The sequence below is a fragment of the Suncus etruscus genome, chromosome 12 (genome assembly GCF_024139225.1).
Source record: "Suncus etruscus isolate mSunEtr1 chromosome 12, mSunEtr1.pri.cur, whole genome shotgun sequence".
Classification (NCBI taxonomy): Eukaryota; Metazoa; Chordata; class Mammalia; order Eulipotyphla; family Soricidae; genus Suncus; species Suncus etruscus.
This window is the reverse complement of record NC_064859.1, coordinates 28,197,152-28,220,977: the sequence shown is the minus strand read 5'-3', so window position 1 is coordinate 28,220,977 and position 23,826 is coordinate 28,197,152.

Sequence of the window (23,826 nt, the reverse complement as noted above, 5' to 3'; positions counted from 1 at the left end):
CCAAGTTATATTGTTTTAGTGAAATTTCTTTTTTTTTTAGTCTTTATTTTTTTTTACTACATGGAGCAGAACTCAGAAGTTCCTTTTCTTTTCTTTATTTTTATTTTATTTTATTTTATTTTATTTTTAGTGTTTTGTTTTTGGGCCACACCCGGCGGTGCTCAGGGGTTACTCCTGGCTGTCTGCTCAGAAATAGCTCCTGGCAGGCACAGGGGACCATATGGGACACCGGGATTCGAACCAACCCACCTTTGGTCTGATCGGCTGCTTGCAAGGCAAATAGCCTTCAGAGGCTATTTATTTCTGGCTCTGTGTTCAGGGAAATAAACTCCCAAAGTGCTGGAGGCTGGCTTCATTGCCAGGTAAGCTTCTTGGGGGACCATATGGAACACCGGGGGATCGAACCGCCGTCCGTCCTAGGCTAGCGCAGGCAAGGCAGGCACCTTACCTCCAGCGCCACCGCCCGGCCCTCTGGGATTTCTTATAATATATTAAAAATATTTAGATACTTTGGTAAAAAGAAGTGGAAATTTGAGCAATCATTAGAATATTTCAACTCCAAATATTGAGAATACTTTGTTTTGATTTTAATTTTTAACTTTAAAAATTACTTTTTTTAAACCTGTCATTTACAAGGTTGTTCATAAAACAGTTGTTTTTCACAATTGCAAAGTTGCTCATGATTGAGTTTTCAGTCATACAATATATAATACACTTCACTAGTGCACATTTCCCACTATCAGTATTCCTATTTCCCTCCCACTATCCCTCCAGCCTGCCTCTGGGCAAACATGTTTTCTCTCTCTCTCTCTCTCTCTCTCCTCTCTCCTCTCTCTCTCCTCTCTCTCTCTCTCTCTCCTCATCTGATCTCTCTCTCTCTCTCTCTCTCTCTCTCTCTCTCTCTCTCTCTCTCTCTTCTTCTCTCTCTCTCTCTCTCTCTCCTCTTTGGCGGGGTCACACCCGGCGGTGCTCAGGGGTTACTCCTGGCTGTCTGCTCAGAAATAGCTCTGGCAGGCACAGGGGACCATATGGGACACCGTGATTCGAACCAACCACCTTTGGTCCTGGTTCGGCTGCTTGCAAGGCAAACGCCACTGTGCTATCTCTCCGGGCCCCCTCCTCTCTTTTTTTAAACATATCATTTTTATATCTAATAAATGAGTGCAATTATTATATGCCTATTCATCTCCCTCTGACTAATTTCATTCAAAATAATACTTTACATATTTATGTATAAGAAAATTTTATGACAGCATTTTTAAAATTTTATTTTGTTCTTCAGTTTTAATTGTCTGATCTCATCAGAAATTATGGTTAGCATTGATGTGTATATTAAAGCCTCAATACTTTTCTTAATTTTTTTCCCTCTAGAAAAAATGGTTTGGAAGAACAACTAATCACTATTAGTAGTTATTCACTGAACACACAGAATTTTTTTGTTTGTTTGTTTGTTTGTTTGGGTCACACCCAGCAATGTTCAGGAGTTACTCCTGGCTCTATGCTCAGAAATCGCCCCTGGCAGGCACAGAGGACAATATGGGATGCCGGAATTCTAACCCACCAGCTTCTGCATGAAAGGCAAACGCCTTACTTCCAGTGCTATCTCTCAGGCCCCGAACACACAGAATTTTTTATTCTTATTTTTGTTTTAACACTCAGCAATGTTCAGTGGCTACTCTTAGGAGAATTTCTGGAAAGTTCTACCTCAGTGGAATTTAGGTGAATATGTAATTCTGGGTCTCAAACTTGGGACACTATCACTTAAAGGGCTCAGAAATGCAAGGCCAAGGCATTACTGCTGAGCTATATATGCCAAACAGAACATTTTACATCACAGCATTAACATTAGAGCTATCTATGTGTTCTGTGAATTGAATTAACAGAAGTATCAAATTATATTTTAGTGTTTCAGAGAATTTAGATATGCTTATCTCAATTCCTTAGCACCGTTCCTTTTCTAGCACCACTTTAAAGATGAGGAAACTGAGGCCCAGAACATTTTAGTTTCACAGCTTGCACATAAATGCCACTGTTAAAGTTATAATGATTCACTCTTTTTTCTTACTTTCTACAGTATTGGTGAAAAGAAAGAAGCATAATATTTTTTCTAATTATGCTGGTGTCAATGTTTTCTTCAACAAAAAATTAACCAATAAACTTTTAATATCAAAACCTTCCAAAAATGAGTTTACTTAACTCAGTTGGACATTACTAATATTTTATATCTACAAGAGACATGAACTCAGAGAAAGGCTACCACCATTTGATTTGAAAGATTTTAAGCCATATAGAAAAACTGAAATTGCAAAAATATTGATTCCAAAGCAAATCAAGTTAAGTGTCTTCTGTGGACATAAGGTCAAATAATAAAACTAAAGATCAGAATTTAAATTTTTGATTTTTAGTGAAGTAGTGACTCTCCTTTAAACTTTCCACATCATATGGAAATATGGTTTCTGAACTAACCATTACAACATGCTTTCATGAGTGTTTATTAAGAAGTCCCAAACTTGGTTAGTAATTAATCGACTGACATATCTATAGGCTTAAATCTTTTTATTGGTCACTAATTAACTTAACTGCACTGCCTGACAAACCATCATAATAAATAAGCCAACCAGTGAGTACTTTGCAATCAAAACAACTTTGCTTAAAAGACTATCACTAAAACATGATTTACACACTAATGAATTTTGCAATCAGCATGTGGTCATGTACAAGTTTGAACATGAATCTAAAATGTAGAGATCTGAAGACACTGAAGTTATTAAAAATCACACCACAATGCGACTAGTTTTAATTAAAAAGAAATATATCACATTCATATTAGTAGCAGCATTATGGCATATGAGAAGGATAACTCAGGGTTACTTTTGAGCACAAAATTATTGGTTCTACTGATTCACAGTAAGAAAAAAATCAAAAGAAGCTATAATTTATATATATGCAAGCAATATAAATATACAAATACACTGGTGATGGTGTAAATAAGAAATAAGCAAAAAAGTGTATAGCCCTTCTGAGAAAGCTAATGTTATCTCATGGTTCTCTGTTTTAATTAATTATTGACAGTAAAATTATAACAAGAGTAATTTTGCATATTGATATCCAGATTTTCTCTCTTTAAATTTTTTTTTTGTTTTGGCTTACTTCTGACTCTGTACTTAAAAATCACTCCTTGCAGGTTCAGGGTGTATATGGGGTGCTTGGAATCAAACATGGGTTGTCTACATGTAAGGCAGTACCTGTTGTACTATCTTTCTAATCCCTATAAAACATTTTTTGAAAGGTCTACAGGACTTAAGTTTTAATGATTTGGTCTGGACAGATGTGAAAATGCAGTTTTTATTGCACCATACTAGGGTTCATAGTATACTTATTATTTAACATTATAGATCATATTTATATTATATTCATAAATTATATTATATCACAAATAATAACTTAATATATAATAATATAATGTTAGACATTATATTTTTATATTTATATAATAATCATATTAATATGAATAATATGTAAATCAATTATATAATTAACATGCTTATTTACATTATCATTATTTATGGTCAGTTATATGGTTTATCTGACACATATTCTTTCTCTTCAATTAAATAGTGAGATTTTTTAATCTTTGTTAAAAAATAAAATGAGAAACAAAGAAAAGTAACTTCATCTTCACAAAATAGTAAAAATTTTAAATGAAAATATTTTATAGTAAACAAAAAAATAATTTTCTGTGATAATTTTTATAACTTATATTAGTCAACTGGCACATTTATTAAAACTTTTAATATCATTCAATATTATATGATGCTTGTAATTTTATAAAAATTATATTATTAGATGTATAATTATATAAATACATTTTAGTAAAAACCTTAATTATAAGGGGAGAAAATTCAACAGAAAAAAAATCATAATAGGGCTGATTTCTATTTGCTGTGGGTATTATATTATAGTACAATAAGAAATAGTTTTCTTAGAAGAAAGTAATGGAAGGCTCATGGTATTGAAATATATTAGAATAAATTTTGAAAGAAGAGAATTTATTGAAAGGACACTTTTTATCCAAACACAGGAGATACTGAGGTGGTGCTTTTCTCTCATTCTCTTTAGAAGCCTGTATTCTCTAAATCATATATGATTTAGATTTTAACTTCTGAAAATAATATTTAATGGTTTTAAAGTGGTAAAGGAAGTAAAACCTCTGTTGTCTCCCACAATTTACTAACCTCCTTTGCACAAAATACATCGCATAAACAACCACAATTTTCTTATATTGCTAGAAGAATTCTTCAAACAAAATTACAATCCTGTGTCCAAGAGACTAACAGTACACATGTATCTCACTGTTTACTTAATGAGATGTGAATGAAAGTGTGAAGGTGGAAAAAACAGATTATAGGTTGGAAGATGGCAAGGTGAAAGAGCACTTACTTAGCACAATGGAAAATTCCCTGAAAATATCATGGCTGAAATAAAAGAACATTATTCCTTTCTTTCACAATTCCTTTTCTCCTTTTTTCCTTCCTGTACTTGGAGGAGTTCTCTCTATTTGCTTAAAAATCCTGAGATAGATTAATTTTCTGGAAGTCATCTGATATATTACTGATTAAATCTGAAATGGTTTAGGTTTTGGAAGGACAGTTTTTGTTTTAATCACTTTATAGTAAATTACTTAGTTTTATTCTTCTCAGTGATATTAATATCACTATTATTTTAATTACTAAAAAAGGTGAATGAAGTTGGTGATCAATGCAAAGAAATCTCAGGGGACAGTTAAATGTTAGTGGACTGTTTTCTCATTTATATTCTTTGTACCTTTGTACCTATTCATAAAGAACAAGTGAAATTATGTATATAAATTCATTGTAGACTACAATAAGAAAAAACAATCAGGTAGTTGTTATAATGCTGCTCAATAATATCAATTTTGTTTTTATACTAGAAATATGTAGCATCTTTAGAGTTTATGGATTAATTATGCATCCTCAATTAGTATAATTTTGAATTTATAAAAGCTAGATTTAGACTTAACTAAGATTCAAGTTAACTCTTTGTTTTATTTCTTCCACTGTTGTCTAGAATTATCTACCTAGTAGAATAAAAAATTTTTTTAACCTTCTGGGTTTTCCAATTCACACATCCAGATTAATTAGAAATTGGTCCTGATTTCTCTTTACTTTTCCCTGGTATGTTGTGCTTGCAAAAAGAAATGCCTAATTTTATGCAGGAGTTACATAGTCAAAATAAAGTCTAGCTTCAGTCTTCTGTACATTTTATTATTTTTCACTGATTAAAATGGGGTTAGAACTGAGGAAGGGAAAGATAAGAAGTTTATAGATGGACTTTCTCTCCCAGGCTCATTTTCAACCAGGTAAAATGGAGTTTGAAAGGCCCAAATTCTCAGCAGATTTGCACAGCACAGTAATAGCCTTTATGCTTGGAAATTTATGGGCCATGGACAGTTTATAAGAAACGATGTAGTTCATCAGAGAGCCAGACTGATGGAGCACATGGGAGCATTCTGCACAGGAAGTTGGGTTTTTGGAATAATACTTACTTTGATAGAGTTGTTTTGTTAGCTAAGTAAAACAGTAGGGAAGCCAATGGCCACTTAGGCTTCAAACATAAATATATATTTATAAGTCAACCAGCTGCCTAATTGAGAGACGTAGTGTTTTAGCTAAGTATATCTTCACCAGAAAGCAGTAAAAACAATGGTATCAACAAAATTCCAGTCTTGACATAGATTCATTTAATCAGTTTTTGTTTGTTCAGATAACTAAATGCTGTTTCAATAGTTCTCCGTTAAAGTCAAAGACTGAAAGGAAGTTAGAAGAGGCTTATTTATTTATTTGTATTGTTTATTGGTGTCTGTGATGAGGTTGCTTTTTTTGTATTTAAGGTCCCAAGATCTACTTCAACGTTTACCTTTTATACCCTGTCTGGGAGTGCTTTTATCAGAGATTTGAAACTGTGCTCTATGGACTTTTGGTGAGGCACATTGGGGAGCTCAGAGGAGCAAGGGGTGGTGTGGCGTACAATTGTCTGGTGCTTTCAAGGTTTCACAGAAGAAGGTTAAGCGGGAGGTGGCTTGTTAAATTTGAGCAGAGAACTGGAAAATAAGATTTCACACTCCTGAGATGGGGAAAGCTTGTGAGTTTGGAGTTTGTCTGGGAGATTTGAAAAAGGTCGAGTGTGCTATAGTGTTTCTCAAATTGTATTTCAGTGCTTATGAACGAAAAAAATGTAGGTGTGATGGAAAGAGTAAAGAGTTCGTATACACATGCAGTCAAGTCAAGCGCCCTCAGTAAACAGTCATTTTAAAACTCAAATAATTATTTGGCATGTGGGAAATGAAATGCACACTTCTGCTTGGCTGGACCTCGTAGAATTCTAGCCTCACTAACGATGTTTTGCTACTGTGGCTCCCTTCATTGTCCTCTCTTTCTGTTCTCAGGCTTTTTTTTTTTTTTCTTCTTTATGACCAAAAGTTTGAGTGATTTCTCATTTTGCTTTGAGATCCCAAACTAAAATTGAATCACATGTTGCAGTAGGGGCATCCAACACTTGGATTTAGATTGAGATCTGTTTTGTGTGACATTTAAGGAGTACACTTGAGTTTCTTTATAGAAGGGAGTAGAGATTAAGGTCAAAGAGCTTTCCAGCTTGACATTCTAAAATAAAGGTCTTAATTTTTTTTTTTTTTTGGTTTTTGGGTCACACCCGGCGGTGCTCAGGGGTTACTCCTGGCTGTCTGCTCAGAAATAGCTCCTGGCAGGCACGGGGGGACCATATGGGACACCGGGATTCGAACCAACCACCCTTTGGTCCTGGATCGGCTGCTTGAGCAAAGGCAACACACCGCTGTGCTATCTCTCCGGGCCCAAAAAGGTCTTATTTTTAATAAGTAACAATAATGCTATTTTTGTCTTGTTGAATATTTATTTTTTCCTCTATTCTGCTTTCTTTTTGATCTTTTTCTCATAATAGTAAAGGTAGCTACACAGATTTTTATGCACTTTAAAAATATTTTGATTGCTTAGTTTAGGAGTTTCTAAGTTTTCAGACCTCTGGTCTCCCCTCAGTATGCTTTTGCTTGGGGGGGTATATTCTTTGGCACCAGAATTAAAGCCATCCTTCAACTATAAGAATCAGAGCCACTGGGTCAGTGAAATTGCACCTGTGTGCAATCTCTAGTCTTTAATCTTCTATTTTGAAGGGCCTGACTAAATGATAATTGTCTCTCACTTCTCCTGTTCCTGCCATCCAAACTGAACAGGAAATATAAAAGTATTCAGTAACAAACTTTGTTGACATGTATGTAGCTAGTCAGCTCCATCGACTTATTCTGTTACTCAAAAGAGATGTAAACCAAGTTGGTGAAAAAATTATGGGTAGATGGGTCACACAACTGAAAATTGTCAATCTTAGGAGGGAAAGGACAGGCCAAATCCACCATGGCAGAAGCCGCACCTTCTGTTCCCATCACCCACAATCTTTTAGTATCAAAAACACCTAAATAATTTTTTTTGGTTCTACTTACACAGAATTTAAAATAGGAAGATTGCTCTACAAAGGATTATATATGTTCTGAAATAACACCTCATTTAATCTTTAAACTCACAAGAATCTTTAAACTTATTGCATCAAAGTTGTTCATGATTTTCGAGTATAACACTCATCCCTTCACCAGTACACATTTCCCGGTCAATGTCCCAAGTTTGCCTCCCCACTCCCCTGTCCTGCATCTACTTCTATGGCAGACATATTTCTCTTTCTCTCACCAGTTTGCTTCCCCTCTTCCCCCTAGCCCTGCCTCTTTCCACCTCCGGCAGAAAACCTCTCTCTCACACTCCCTCTCTCTCTCATTCTTCCCTTATCTCTTCCAAACACTATAGGTTTGCAATATGAGTACTGAGAAGGGTGTTATACATATCATTTTACCACCTTTAATCACCTAGTTCTTGTCAGAGTGATCATTTCTTATGATCATTATCATAGTGGTCCCTTCTCTGCCTTAACTGCACTCTGTTTTTCTTGGCAGCTTTCCTACTATGAACTAGTCCCTTCTAGTACTCGTCCCTCTTGTCTGAGTATTATTAAAATACACAATTTTGGAGCCAAAGAGATAGCACAACGGTATAAGGCGTTTGCCTTGCATGTGGAAGATCGCTGGTTCGAATCCTAGCATCCCATATGGTCCCCCGAGCCTGCCGGGGGTGATTTCTGAGCCAGGAAAAACCCCTGGAGCATTGCCGGGGTGTGACCCAAAAGCCAAAATAAATAAATATATAAATAAATAAAAATACACAATTTTATATCCCACAATGATAGCAATCATTCTAATGTTCTCCTGCTCTCTAACTCAGTTTTGCTCAGCATAATACTCTCCCATTTAAAGTAAAAATTTGATAAAGTTATAATACTCCACTGTATAGATGTAACATTGTTGTTTTTAATCCACTCATTTGTTCTCAGGCACTTAGATTATTTCCAGATTCTGACTATAGTGAACAGTGCTGTAATAAACATGGGAATGCAAAGGGCTTTTCTGCATTGTATTTTCTCTTGGGTCTCTACATTATATTCCCAGGAGGAATATTACAAGGTCATAAGGGAGCTTAATTTCAAGTTTTTTGAGGAATGTCTATTTTGTTTTCCAAAAAGGCTGGATTAGTTTGTTTTCATCAGCAATGAATGAAAGTCCCTTTCTCTCTGCACCTGCATCAGCACTGGTTGTTCTTGATTTTCTTGGTCTGTGTCAATCTCTGTGAAGTGAGGTGTTACTACTTTGCAGCTTTATGAGTTGCATCTACCTGATGATCAATGATGGAAAGCATTTTTCATGTACCTTTTGCCATCTGTATTTCTTTTTTGAGGAAGTTTCCAATACTCTTTTCCCCCACTTTTGATAGCATTAGTTTTATTTCTTTTCATCTCTATTAGTGCCTTATTTATCTTAGATATTAACCCCCTTATCAGATGGTCATTGGATAAATAGTTTCTTCTATTCCATGGATAGTCTCTGTATCCTAGTCCTTGATTCCTTTGAGGGGCAGAAACTACTTAATTTAATGTTTTATTATTTGTCTTATTTTCTAATTGTTTGGCTAATGGAGTTTCATTCTTCAAGATACCCTTTAGCTTCAATGCTATCAAAGAATCTTGGCAATATTTTCCTCTATGTACCTTATGCTTTCAGGTCTGATATCACAGTCTTCAATACACTTTGATTTTAGCTTTGTGTGTGCAGCCAGGAAGAGGTTGAGTTTAGTTTTATGCATGTAGCTGATCTGGTTTCCCAACACCACTTGTTGGATAGGCTTTCCTTGCTGTACTTCACATATTTTGTACCTTATCAAAATTTAATTTGTCATATACTTGGGACTTTGTGTCAAGATATTAAATTCTTTCCCACTGATCTTAATGGATATCTTTCTTCAAATACCATGCCATTTTAATTTCTACTGATTTGTAGTACTGTATGAAGTTTGGGAAAAGTGATGCCCCACTGTCTTTTACCCAAGAAATTGTCCTAGTTATTCATTGAGGTTTATTGTTCCATATGTGTTTTAGAAACATTTGATTTTATTTCTCTGAAAAACTTTATGGATATCATTATAGGAACTACATTGAAGCTGTACAATACTTTGGAGAGTATTGCCATTTTAATGATGAGCAGGGTTATATTACCATTTCCTCCAGGCCTCTCTTATTTTGCAACATAGTCTATTCTTAGTTTCTTTGTATAGGTCTTTCACCTCTTGTAGTTAAGTTGATTTCAAGATACTTGATTTTCTGAGGCTCAGTTGGTAAATGGGATTTTTTAAAATATCTCTTTCATTACATGTCTATAGGAAAGAAATGAACTTTGCCTATTGTTTCTAGAAGCTTTTCTTGTGGAGTCTAGGTTTTTCTTTTTTTTTTTTTTTTTTTTTTTGGTTTTTGGGTCACACCCGGCAGTGCTCAGGGGTTATTTCTGGCTCCAGGCTCAGAAATTGCTCCTGGCAGGCACAGGGGACCATATGGGGTGCCAGGATTCGAACTGATGACCTCCTGCATGAAAGGCAAACGCCTTACCTTCATGCTATCTCTCCGGCCCCAAGTCTAGGTTTTTCTAAGTATAGTATCATGTCATCCACAAATAGTGAGAGATTGAATTCTTCTCTTCCTATCTGGAAGCCCTTGAAATTTCTTTCTTAACAACTATGGCAAATCAAATGTTGAATATTTCACAGTGGTGTAGAGAATAAGTCCAAGTCTGTATGACTTCCAGGTTGCCTAGCATGGTCCTGGTTTTAGCAATGTATCGAGTCCTGACGCATGTTAGTTTTGGAATAGTGGGACCATCATCTATTGAAACTCAGATTGTACAATGGCAGGAGTTAATGGAAGTTTGTTGAATGGTAAATTTAATAACTATTATTTAATACTTTTCATAAATTTAAGGACTTGCAATATATTAATAATATAGCCCATTATCTTTGATATATTTTCTTTTGTCTTCTAGTTTTTATGATTTTTTGATATTTATATATCTAAAAGTTTTATGTATCATATCTGCTTTTCTTTGGATCTTCTTCCTTTGCTTTTATCTTTAGTCTTTCCTAGCTGACCAACCTAAACTTATGTTTAAAATATTTTTTAAAGATTATTTTGTAAGCCAAAGTAAAGTGGAAATCTGCAAGAATGGAAAAGACTTCCATGCACATGTTCAAGTTCCAGGTTTAGTTAAGTGTTTCAGAAACTTACTCTCATATATTTTTGAAATATGGATCTCAGGAACTGATTTAAAATCCATAACTTAAGGGAATGAAAATGCCAATGCATTCCCAATGTGCAGCACACATGTATCTATCTACATTTGGCAATCATGTCAAAATGTGTCAGCTCATTTCATATTCTTTTTAACTATCCTTTGATTAAGGAAGCGCTGTATCAACTTATGTAAGTCTGCAGTCAAATCTACCTTCAAATTATTAGCACCTGGTGAGAAATATCTTCCCCATTCTAAACACCAGTTCATCATGTCTTACTTGTAATTCACTTGATGATTTTGATATATCATTATAAATATTATAGGCGACTGAGACTTTAGATTAAAGCTTTGTTCTTATAAAATGGCAGAAAATATAAATTGCACACAGTGTCCACGAGGCAGATGTGTGGATCTAGACCAAGCAGGTGTAGTGTGGGACTGAGACAATAAATTACCAGTCTTCAGGGTTTTATTATACGGTCGCATGATGTCCCTATTTTGCATCTTGGTTCTAATTTAGTTTTATCATCAATATAATGGGAAATATTTGTGAATGTATGTATCAGAATATATCTATTAGGGATCATTTTATTAGAAAATAAAAATGCCCTGTGACAAACATTTGGTAGGTCCGATGATAAATCATTTAGGTTTCACTGTCCATAAGATCTCTGCCATTCTTCAACTCTGCCTCTGGAGTTGCTACAAATTCTTCATAAACAGATGGGAATGACTGTATTGTAATCAAGCTTTATTAAAACCACAGTGTCTGAGAAGAAAAAAGGAAAAGAAAGACATTTCCTTCTCTTTCTCTCTCCCTTTTCCTTTTTTTCCCTTTTAGACACTGTGGTTTGCAATTTTGTTACTGAATGGGTATCAATAATCCATAGAACTTTACCTCTTTTCAAAAGCACTCAGTTCTTGCCCAGAGTGATCATTTCCAACTATCCTTGTCATAGTGTTTCCTTCTCTGCCCTAACTGCACTTAACCACACTTTGTGGAAAACTTCCTACCATAAACTAGTCTTCCTAGTCTTTATATCTATTGTCTTTGGGTATTATCACCATACTATCTATTTTTATATTAGAAATTATTTCTTTGTTCATGAATAAGCTGAAATGAATAGAAAAGAGGCTAAGTTTTGGTTTTATATGGTAACTAATTGAAATAATCATTATGCTTCCCAAGACTAGCTTTCTTTGGAGGGGGGAGGAGATCACAGATAACCAAATCTGCTCCTGGGGTTTGCATCTGGGTTGACTTAATTCAAGTAGAAGTACTATATCTCCTGTACTGTCTATCCAGCTCCATCCCGTGATTGATTATTTTCTGATGCAATATAATTTTTATTGAATATGATGTATTTAGAAAGATGTGGAGAGTGAACAAGAGATACAGTATGTATGTGTTCAAGAGGGAACACAGGTTTCTCCAGAGTAAAAAATGCAAGTGAGCAAAGATACAAATGAAACAAGTGTTCAAGGGAGAACACTAGTTGAAAGAGTAAACCCCAAAATTAACTTTTGAAGGACAACTTTGATTTGTCTAGTCTAGTGGCTAAGATGTGCTTTAAAGAATCTAATTTACATCTTGTAAAAAATGCCTCTTATTTTGCTTAGAAGGAATTGAGACAAAAACACTGTCAACAAAGTAATAATTCGTGTTTCTTTCAAAAGAACTGTGAATGTTTCTTGCTAACATTCCAAATTGTTACCAGCCCAACTTGATGAACCTTTGTCAATGACAGTTTTTATATTGAGTAATTGTAGTTTATAAATTCCTTTTAGTGGTATTCTTGGAGTAACTAGATGAAAAGGACACAATGCTTTATTTCACTTTTGATGAAATTAATGGTTGGAAAGAGAACTTGATAGAATAGAATAGAGTCATAATTAGGAAAGAGACAGGAAGTATTTAAAAGGACAATATATAGAATCTTGTCTGGTTATAGTGTACTAACTTGAGTAAGATAAAGTCTGCTTTAACATAAAACAGAAGTAATTCTCAGTAACTTTGATTTGAGACAGGAACTTGAACAATCAATTAGAGTTCATCTGGAACCACAAAACACCTAAACTAGCCAAATTCATATTAAAAAAAAAAAAAAAGAAACTGGGTGGCATTTCTTTACCTAATCTGTAGCTTTATTCTAAAACCATAGTCATCAAGACAGCATGGTACTGGAACAAAGACAGAGTCTCAGACCAATGGGTTAGAACAGTATATCTAGAAAAAAAACCCTCTGTCCCAAGAAGCAATCACTCAGCTCCCAAGCTAAGGGACACCCACTCAGCCCCACATCTCATCCCCCGGCAAGAAACTACAACAACACTCCTGCTGACTCGTGCTCTGTGGCCCTCCTTCTCATCACCCCCAAATGTAGACTGTTGCTTGATATCAGATTCAGTTCTAGAAGGACCCCCAATGCAAGAACTCTACCCAAGCCCTTTCTGCCACAAAGCACTCTCAAACTCAACAAGACCAGGATGTGTGATGAAAATGTGCCCTGAATTCCACCCCCTCACCAGAATACCCCAAAAGAAAATGAGGAAGCCTATTTTTTTTAAATAATTTAAGACCTCCAGAATACAACCTCTTAACCTGTTTATATCCAAATGTAAGGTTTGGGTCCTGTTTTGTTTTCTTCTCTTCTTTAACTCCATCTGTTTTGGTTCTGCTTGGTACAAAAACCTACAAGAAAAAGTCTTGCTTGGGATAAAAGCTCAGGTCAGAACCAGGGCACAGAGATGATGGTGCCTGACACTCTCACACCAAATGCACCAACAATATAATATAGCACCAATTTTTTTTACAGACATAATAAAAAAGGGGAAATTTTATGTATAGAAACAAGATCTTATCTACTAGGAATAAGAACTCATACATTTTACAATACAGGGGAATCTTTCACCTTGAACATATGTCATGTGGTTCCAACTTAGACTTCATGTAATCAAAGTAACCATCCAAAGTGGAACCCTAGATCTCAGACATAGAACTGACATAGTTATCTGCAACAGCTCCAGGAGCCAAACTCTCTCTGGGACATTCTTAATACTGCTCTGACACCAACATGTGCCAGATTTGATATGACATCCTGACAATGAGGAAATGGCAACAACTTGATCTAAGAACAGGTTGTCTTACCGCACAATCAAAAGATGAAACCAGAAGACATGTCATCCTTTGATCTGTGCAAAAGCCAAGATCACTAACTACAGAAGACTGACTGTGACAAACATGACTAGGCAGAATTTATACTGGGACCAATAAAACAGTCCCTAGTCTAGGCTTTGGCCTACGACCTGTACAACAACCAAGATCTCTAATTCCAGAGGTCTGACTGTGACAACTGCAACTGAGCAGAACTTCTAGAAACATAATGAAAGACTCCATCCTAGGCTTCGACCTTGGATCTGTGCAAAAAACAAGACCACCAACTATAGAAGACTGATTAAAACAACAGTGATGGAACAGAACTTCAAGAACTATAAGGAAAGACTCCGTCCTATAACCTGTGTAAATACAAAGACCTCTAGTTACAGAGGCCTGATCTCAACATCCATGACTAAGTGGATAGTTTCCAGACACCACAAAAATACCTAGGGGAGAGTAAACAAAGAGGCACAGAACCTGAAGTTTTGCACATGACAATATACTTCAAGGACAAAGAAACCCTGTATATCTTAGGCCAAGGGAATTCCCTTTCTAATCTCCCCAATATTTACAGTGCCTATGCAAAAAAAAAAAAAAAAAGCACAAATTAATTTTTATGGCTATTGTTGTTGTTGTTTTTTGTTTTGTTTTTCTCTGTTTTGATTTATGTTTTTGAGCTCTGTTTTGTTTTTATTTCGGGACTGGGATTATTGTTTGGTTATTGTATTTATTGCTGTGGTGCTTTTCACGTTTTTAGTTTGATATTTCTTTAGTATTGTTATATTTTTCTTTCCTTATCCATTTCTTCTCTTAAACAAATATTTATAGCCTCAAGAAGGACTCTTCCTGTTTTATGTTTGTTGATTTTTGCCCCCCACCTTTTTTCTTCTTTCCTTTAAACAGAACCATATAACTTGAACCATCTTGTTCCACCTCACAAACTGAGGGGGGAAATAATGGAGGCTACAAAGACCAAATAGTTGTATGAACATTAAGTATAAATAAAAAATGATCAGATTAAGGTACTAAATTCAGAGCCAACCACAATAGCACTGATACCCTATCTACAACAAACTAGACACAGAGGGAACCACTTATACTAGCAGCTGGGGGAGCAAAAGAGGAGGATATGGGATGCATGTTGGGAATGGGGGGTGAAGGTGAGAGGGAGAACAACATTGGTGGTGGGAATGCCCCTGATTCAATGTCACTATATCCCTAAAATTTTACTGTGAATGATTTGTAATCCACTTTGGTCAAAATAAAAATTATTATAAAAATTATAAATATTGCCCAAAATTCATAAATTACTGGCAAACTTAAATGTGTAAACTTAAATGTTCTCTCAATAATATCTTCCCTCTTCTTTATTTCAATTTATTTATTAATTTTTAAAATGGTATTAAGGACCAGAGCGATAACTTAAAGAACAGGAGCATTTGTGGTTTAATTATGTGACTGCATGAATCAGTCTTGGGCATAATGTGGTCCCAATGTTCCTGAAGACTGCTGGATGTGACCCTCAAAACAAAAATCAAACAAAAGGTCCTATTATATCATACACTATGTTTTGTACATTGTCTTATTTCAGAGCTATATATATATATATATACTTTTCTATAATTTTGTGTGTCAATATGTATTTCCTAACATAATTTAAAAAATTTAGCTAACTCTATTTTCCAATTATAAATGTAACTTTTTTTTTTTTTGTTTTTGGATCACACCCAGCAGCGGTCAGGGGTTACTCCTGGCTCTATGCTCAGAAAATCGCCCCTGGCAGGCACCGGGGACCATATGGGATGCCGGGACTCGAACCACCATCCTTCTGCATGAAAGGCAAACGCGTTACCTCTATGCTATCTCTCCAGCCCTAAATGTAACTTTTTAATAGCAAAATAATTTATAAAAATATAAAGGTAAGGTACAAGTCACCTTTAATACCATTGCTAAAATTTGCTGATATTTGTCATATGTAGCACTTGAGAGAAGGGATCTTTGCTAAATTAAGTTTGGGAAAGTTTGGACTAAATGTACTTATGCAAGTATTTTTTTTTCTAAGTAGACCTTCCCACAGCTTTTTGCACGCTGAAATTTCTAAAAGTGTTCCCAAGAGGGGCAAAGGATTAAAATGTAGTTTGCGAACATATTTGACCTGAGAACATTTTATTTTAATAGCTTTTTTCTTTCCCAGAAAGCACAAATAATATCACTTATATGTGGTATTTAGAATAACTGCATGGAGAAATGCAATGTCTTAAATGGGGAACGGGGGGGGGGGGAAGAAAACCCTAAGCCCCAGAATAGATTGAAGAGACAAAAAAATTGAGTAGGGCAGAAATGACAGGAGAAATGGCAGGAGACAGCAACTAGGGGGTGTCAAGTATATTGATGGTTATAAGGACAGAACTAAATATCCAAACCAAAGTCAACAGCAATAAAATCATGAAACTTAAACTTTGATAACAAACTTATAAAAGATACCTTTTTTGCTGGCAGGCTGTGGGGGGGGAGGGTTGAAGAGGGGAACATGAAATGAACTCTGGGAACACTGACGGAGGAAGGTAGACACTGGTGATGGGACTGGCCTTGAAACATTGTCTAAAACCCAACTACAAAAAACTTTGTAAGTCACAATTGCTTTTTTTAAATTTATTAAAAGAAAATGCATCGTAATTGACATAATTAATCATAATACATTTGTTTCAGGATGACAGGGAGCAAGGTTCAATCATAATTGTTTAAATAAAAAATTGAAAGTAAAAAATAGGAAAGCAATAATAATTACGCATGCACATATTGTCCACACCGCATACTTGTAGTCTATTATTTATTTTTGTGTGCATATTTAATATTTAAGTAAACCTAATATACATTAGCTATATACTGATATCAATGTATGACTATTCATCAGAGAGATGTGTATCAGATTGGATGCCTGCTTTGCAGAGCAAATCTGAATCTGATCCCTGGCACTGTAAATTATCCCCTGAGCACTGCCACTGGGAGAGTAATTTTTCTTTACTCTCTCTCTCTCTCTCTCTCTCTCTCTCTCTCTCTCTCTCTCTCTCTTCTTTCTTTTTTCCTTTTAGACACTGTGGTTTGAAATATTGTTGGTGAAGGGGTATCATGCCTATCATTTTACCTTCTTTAACACCCAGTTCTTGTACAGAGTGATCATTTCCAACTATTACTATCACAGTGGTCCTTCTATGCCCTAATTGCACTCCCTGTTATTTGTGGCAAGCTTCCTATCATGCATGGACTAGACCTTTTGGCCCTCATTTCTGTTGTCTCTGGATATTATTACTATACTACCTTAGATTTTTATATCTCAGAAATGAGTATGACCATATCTATATTCTATATTTATATTCTATATTTCTATATATTTCATATTCTATCTTTCACTCTTTCTCTGACTCTAAATGACTACATTCATTTTGTCATTACTGATTCTATGAATCCAAACATTTTGAAGCAGTCCTTTATTAGTGGACAAATGGCTATTCCCAACTTTTTTTTGCATTTGAAATTATGCCAAAGTTAACACCTTGTAAATTTTTTTTAGATATTTGTCCAATTATTTACTTAGAATAAAATCAAAACGTGGCTAGTAAAGACCTTTACATTTATTTTTATTCTCTAAAATTATTTGTCTTCAAAGATTAATTTATTTGTTTAAGAATTGAAAAGTTTTAAATAAAAACAACTATATGATGAATTTAGTTTAGTGTATCTACTCCTTATGGACAAAATAATAGGAGTGGAAAGGGTTATTAGTATTTGTTCTGCTATGCTCTTGCAATCATTCAAAACTTTAAAATACATTTATAAAAGAATGCTTATTAAATGTTTTTAAAAATATGGAATGGGGAATTTTTCTTATTAAAAATGTAAAATAGCAAATTACAAGTGTTATTCTACTTACTCCATTATATATGAAAGCTTAGTAGGAAAGATACCTCGTGAGTTTAAGTGAAAATGTTGGTGGTGGTAGATGCCACCCACCTGAGGAGTCGAGTTCCCCAGGTGGCTCCTGTGTGATGGGGTAAAGTGAAGATGCAGCATCAAGAAGGAAATCAAATCTACTGTTCCCATCTATGTTTACCTCTGTATCCAAGGGCAAAGTGCTTGGGAAATTTAAGTTCATTATATAAATGACACCATAAAATATTTCTCGGAGTTTACATAGTAAGATATTTTGCCGAAGTTTATGTAGCTTTGTATTTTATTCTACTTAGAATAAAAATGAAGTGTATCTAGGGAACAGAGAGATCAGAGGGTTGGTGCTTGCATTGCATATGAATGACCTATTTTTGATCACTGGCTCCACTCATGGTTTCTTGTGTACTTGCAGAAATGATCTCCAGTGCAGAGTCAAGAATAAGTTCTGAGCACTGTCAGGTATGGCCTGCAAACAAAACTGAACAAAAATTTATAGCTCTTTGACTAGATTTTATTTTATTTGAACATTGGAATTTGCAACAACTTTTAAATGATTATATACAGGACTGAGATAAGGTTATTTGCTTACATGGCAGATTGAGATCAAGATTGTTAATGTTATCTCCAAAACAGTTTTAAATTTATACCAAAATTATATAAACAAGGTCACCAGAGCTAAATGGGATGTCAGTGACCTATGAAGATCAAAAGTAAACAAAAGATTTTAAAATAAGCATGTAACCTGAATACCTTAAGGGTTGTTTTATATAAAAAGGCAGTTGCTTACATAAAGAAAGGGAAAATTACTTATCGCTAATTCTGTTGGTGAAAAGCTCCTTCTTCCTTAATTCATGAACAACAAAATGTTGGTAGAAAGGGTTTTATTGGCTATTTGAAAGGGCTGTTAAAATTTTTCATGGATTATTTTTTATAGTCATTATGGATTCAGAAGCCTAACCATCTGCTTTATGAGGCTGCGTAGTTTTAGGCTACTTTCTTCTTCTTCAGGATAGGTATGGTTTAAGTAGGGAGTAGGGAACACAATTAAAGGAGAAAATATAGTTGGGAAGAGGTGAATAGATTCACTAAAGTTCATGCAATGATTTCTTTGAAGTATAAACTTATATCTTCAAAAGAAATTCTAGTCAGTTAGAGAAAAATCAGAACATGACTGTTGGTGAGTTTGAGTTTAATAATAGAGATGTTCTGGGGCTTTAAATATGATTATTATTTTGTTTGGGGTCAATACCTGTGTTCAAGGCTTCTCCTGACTTTGCACTCAGGGATAACTCCTGGTGGGGACATGCGATGTGAATTATGGAAACTGTGTTATTACATTGGTTTGGCCCACAGCCTAAAATTTAACTTTAAAATAGGGTAATGTAAAAGGGGAAACATTTTTGTCCTGGGTTAATAGAATGGACCGCGGTTCGATTCCCCGGTGTCCCATATGGTCCCCCAAGCCAGGAACAATTTCTGAGTGCAGAGCCAGGAGTAACCCCTGAGTGTCAACAGGTGTGGCCCCAAAACAAACAAACAAACAAAAAAAAACAACAAAAAAAAAAACCAAGTTGACTGCACGCAGGACACATAGCCTATCCACTGTACTATTGTGTCAGCCCCAGTTGAGGTTTTTAAATTTTAGTATTATTTCTGGAAAATTCTACTGTTTTCTATTGAGACAATAAAAATAAACAAGCAAAATGTTTTTAGCATTATTTTTGAAATGGTTTTAAATCCATTGACTACTTGAAAAGATCTTAGTAGCAATCAGAAATTGTCAAGTCATATTTTCATCATTAGGATTATATGATAAAAGTCTAAGCTTGGTCAAGCTGATTAGATTTGGGTGGTACTGTTATTTAATTGCTAAAGTTTATTAGTTCTAAGTGGCCCATTTTTCATTCTTTTGAGTATGTCTTACACTGTTAGTGTCTTATAATCACTATTATTCTACTGATATTTGTGACATGGATGTTATTGCCTGATAGACACAAACTTGGTCAGAGATACTCACATTGTCATCATTTAGAAAAATTTATGTGCATCTCTGCTTTTAAATGTTGAGTTTAATTGCTACTTAAAGTTTTTTTCCTTTCAGACTTCAGTATAATTTGTTGTTGAAATGATTTTTACTATATATGGAGAAAAGGATAGAGAACAGTTGGACACATATTTATCATTAGAAAGAAAAAATGATAATAATGAATGAAATTAAGTATTTTATATGCACTTTAACACAGTTGTAAATGAATGCTTTATGAAACATAAGGTGGGAATAAATATCAGTATCTATGTCTATATTATCATTATTGTTGAAAAGTATAAAAAATGATTGCTATCGCGTGCTAATAAATGTAGCTAAAGTCACAAGAAGTTGCCATATTTTGGAGTAAAGAATAAAGATACTGCATAACATCTTGCGGTGATTGTGATAGATTTTATATCACACATGATTGTTATTAAGGCAGAATCCTAGTTTAAATTGTAGTCTTTTTTTTTTAGATATTTATTGACTAATCTATTTTAGTCACTGAATCTTTCTTTATATTAAGTAACCCTTGATCTTCTCTTATGGAAAAAATCAACAAGAATATAGTTAAATCTTAAATTTATCATCAGAATCCACTTCAGTGTCATGAAGATTTAGCACAGAACTAAGCTCTGAGCACTGCAGGGTGCAGCCTCCAAATAAAGAAACAAATCAAAGTAACAAATAAAGATTGATATCTGAGAATTATTATTGCTTATTTAGTTTGTTCCAGATTTAGTATTTTTACTTTTCTTTAAATATTTTATATAAAATTTTAAATGGAATCACCATGAGATACCAAATTGTTCATGATTGAGTTTCATACATATGTTCCAACACTTAGTTCTTCAACAATTCACATTTCCCAATACCAATATTTTCCTCTGCCCCATAACCCAGCCTGCAATTATGACAGACTTCTTCTTCTTCTTCTTCTTCTTCTTCTTCTTCTTCTTCTTCTTCTTCTTCTTCTTCTTCTTCTTCTTCTTCTTCTTCTTCTTCTTCTTCTTCTTCTTCTTCTTCTTCTTCTTCTTCTTCTTCTTCTTCTTCTTCTTCTACTTCTTCTTCTCTCCTCCTCCTCCTCCTCTTCTTCTTCTTCTTCCTCCTCCTCCTCCTCCTCTTCTTCTTCTTCTTCTTCTTCTACTTCTTCTTCTCTCCTCCTCCTCCTCTTCTTCTTCTTCTTCTTCCTCCTCCTCCTCCTCTTCTTCTTCTTCTTCTTCTTCTTCTTCTTCTTCTTTTTTTTCCTTCTTCCTCCACCACCTCCTTCTCTTTTTGTTTTTTTCCTTCTGCTTTCTAATATCTTTTTGTAGACACTGTGGCTTGAAATATTGTTGTAGAAGGAGTATTAAATATTTAATTTTACCTCCTTTCAGTGCCCAATTCTTGTCCAGAGTCATTTCCAGCTATCATTATCATAGTGGTTCCTTATCTGTCCTAGAATAACTCACTTTTTTTGTTAGAGCTTTTGTAGCAAGTTTCCTACCATAAACTAGTTCTTTTGTCCTTCATCTCTATTGTATTTGGTTGTTATTATTAAACATTTTTATATCACAAATGAGTACAATGATTCTATGTCAAAATCTCTGCCTCTAATAAAATTCACTCAGAATAATACTCTCCATATCCACCCATTTATAAGAAAATTTAATAACCTCATTTTTTCCTAATAGCTGTAAAGTATTTCATTGTGTAGATGACCATTTTTTATCTTGACCTGTTCTTAGGCACTTAGATTGTTTCCAGATACTGGCTCTTGTGAATAGTGCTAAAAATCAACATAAGAGGATACATGACTTTTCTGAATTGTTATTTTGGGCCCTTCTAGTATACTTGTAGAGGAGGTTTTCTGGGTCGAGTAGAAACTCAATTTTTAATTTTTTGAAGTATATTCTATTGCATTAGAAAAGTCAAGACCTGTTTATTTTTCTACCAATAGTGAATGAGATTCCCTTTTTCTCTGAATCCATGCTGCATTGGGTGATTTTGTTCTTTTTGATGTGTGCCAGTTTCTTTGGTGTGAGGTGATACCTCTTAGTTTTGATTTGCATATCTATATGATAATTAATGACATGGAGCATTTTTTCATGTGCCTTTTGTTAATCATTGTGGAACTTATTTGAGGAACTTAATCTTTTTTTCTCATTTTTTTGAAGTTAGAAGTTTTTTCTTCTGAAACTTTACTAGTGCCTAATATATTTTAGATACTAACCCCTTATCAGATAGGTATTACATGAATTATTTCTTCAAACCTGTATTATCTTTGTATCCTGGTTACTGTTTTCTTTGAGATAAAAAAGTTTCTTAGTTTAATGTAATACCATTTACTTCTCTGCTTCTAATTTTTGGTAAATGGTGTTTTATCCTCAAAGATACCTTTAGCTTCAATGTCATGAAGAGTTCTGCCTACTATTTCCTTTATGTACCTTATGGTTTAAGGTCTGATATCAAGGTCTTTAATCAATTTGATTCTTCTTTTGTACATGGTGTTAAAAATATGTCTAATTTTTTTGCAAGTTTATAACCAGTTTTCCCACTACCACTTATTGAAGAGACCTTCTTGCTCAACTTTATGTATAGTTGAGGGCAGTCTCAAAATATTCAAGTCTATTCCATTGATCTGAGGGTCTGTCTTTATTCCAGTGCCATGTTGTTTTAATTACTACTGCTTTGTAGTTCAGTTTAAAATAGGGGGAAATGATGTCTCCCATCATCTAAGGATTGCTTTAGCTATTTGTGGAGTTTTGTTGTTTCATATGAATTTCAGGAATATTTGATCTATTTCTTGGAAAAATAACCCTAGAGGTATCCTTATGGGAAGGATGTCCTTCCCATAGCCTATATCCTCTTTTATTTCTTGAAGCAGTGAATTACAGTCTTCTTTGTGTAAGTCTTTCACCTTTCTCATTAAGTTGATTTTCGAGGTACTTGATTTTATGAGGCAAAATGGTGAATGGGATTTATTTTTGGTTTTATTGGGCACACCCTATGATGCTCAGGGATTATTCCTGGCTATGCACTCAGAAATTGCTCCTGGCTTGGGGGACCATATGGGATGCCATGGGATCAAACCATGGTCCATCCTGGGATAACACATGCAAGGCAAACACCCTACCACTTGCACCACCTTTCTGACCCCTGGGATTGTTTTTTTTAATATCTCTTTCTTCTCTTTCATTATTTGCATATAGAATAACCATGAATTCTAGCACATTAATTTTGTAGCCTGCCATTTTTTAAAACCAATATATTGTTTTTAGAAGCTTTTTAGTGTAGTCTTTAGGAGTGTCTAAATATAATATCATGTCATTTGCATATAATGAGAGCTCTATTTCTTCCTTTCTTATCTGCATTTTCGTGATATATTTTTCTTGCCTAATTGCTATATTCTTGACTAACTGCTATTGTACTTCAGCACTATATTTACTATATTAGTACTATTGTAGTGATAAGAATGGACAACCTTGTCCTGTGCAAGGTCTTAGATGAATAGCTTTTTCCCCATTAAATAGATCATAATGTTTGCCATGGCTTGTGGTAAATGACTACATTGAGGAAAATTTCTTCAGTTTCCATTATATTGAAATTTTTATCATGAATGGGTGCTGGATTGTCAATTCCCTCTCCATATCTATTGATATGATTATATTATTTTTATTTTTTCTTTTATTGATATGGTGTATTATGTTGATTGACTTGTATATGTTAAACCATGATTGAATTTCTGGAGTGAATACTATTTGGTCATGGTGTGTAACCTTCTTGATGAATTGTTGAATTTCATTTGCTATTATTTTCTCTCTTTCTCTTTTTTTTAATTTTTAGGCTACACCCAGTGATGCTTGGGATTACACCTGGCTATGTGCTCAAAACTCGCTCCTGGCTTGTGGGACCATATGGGACATTGGGGAATCGAACTCTGGT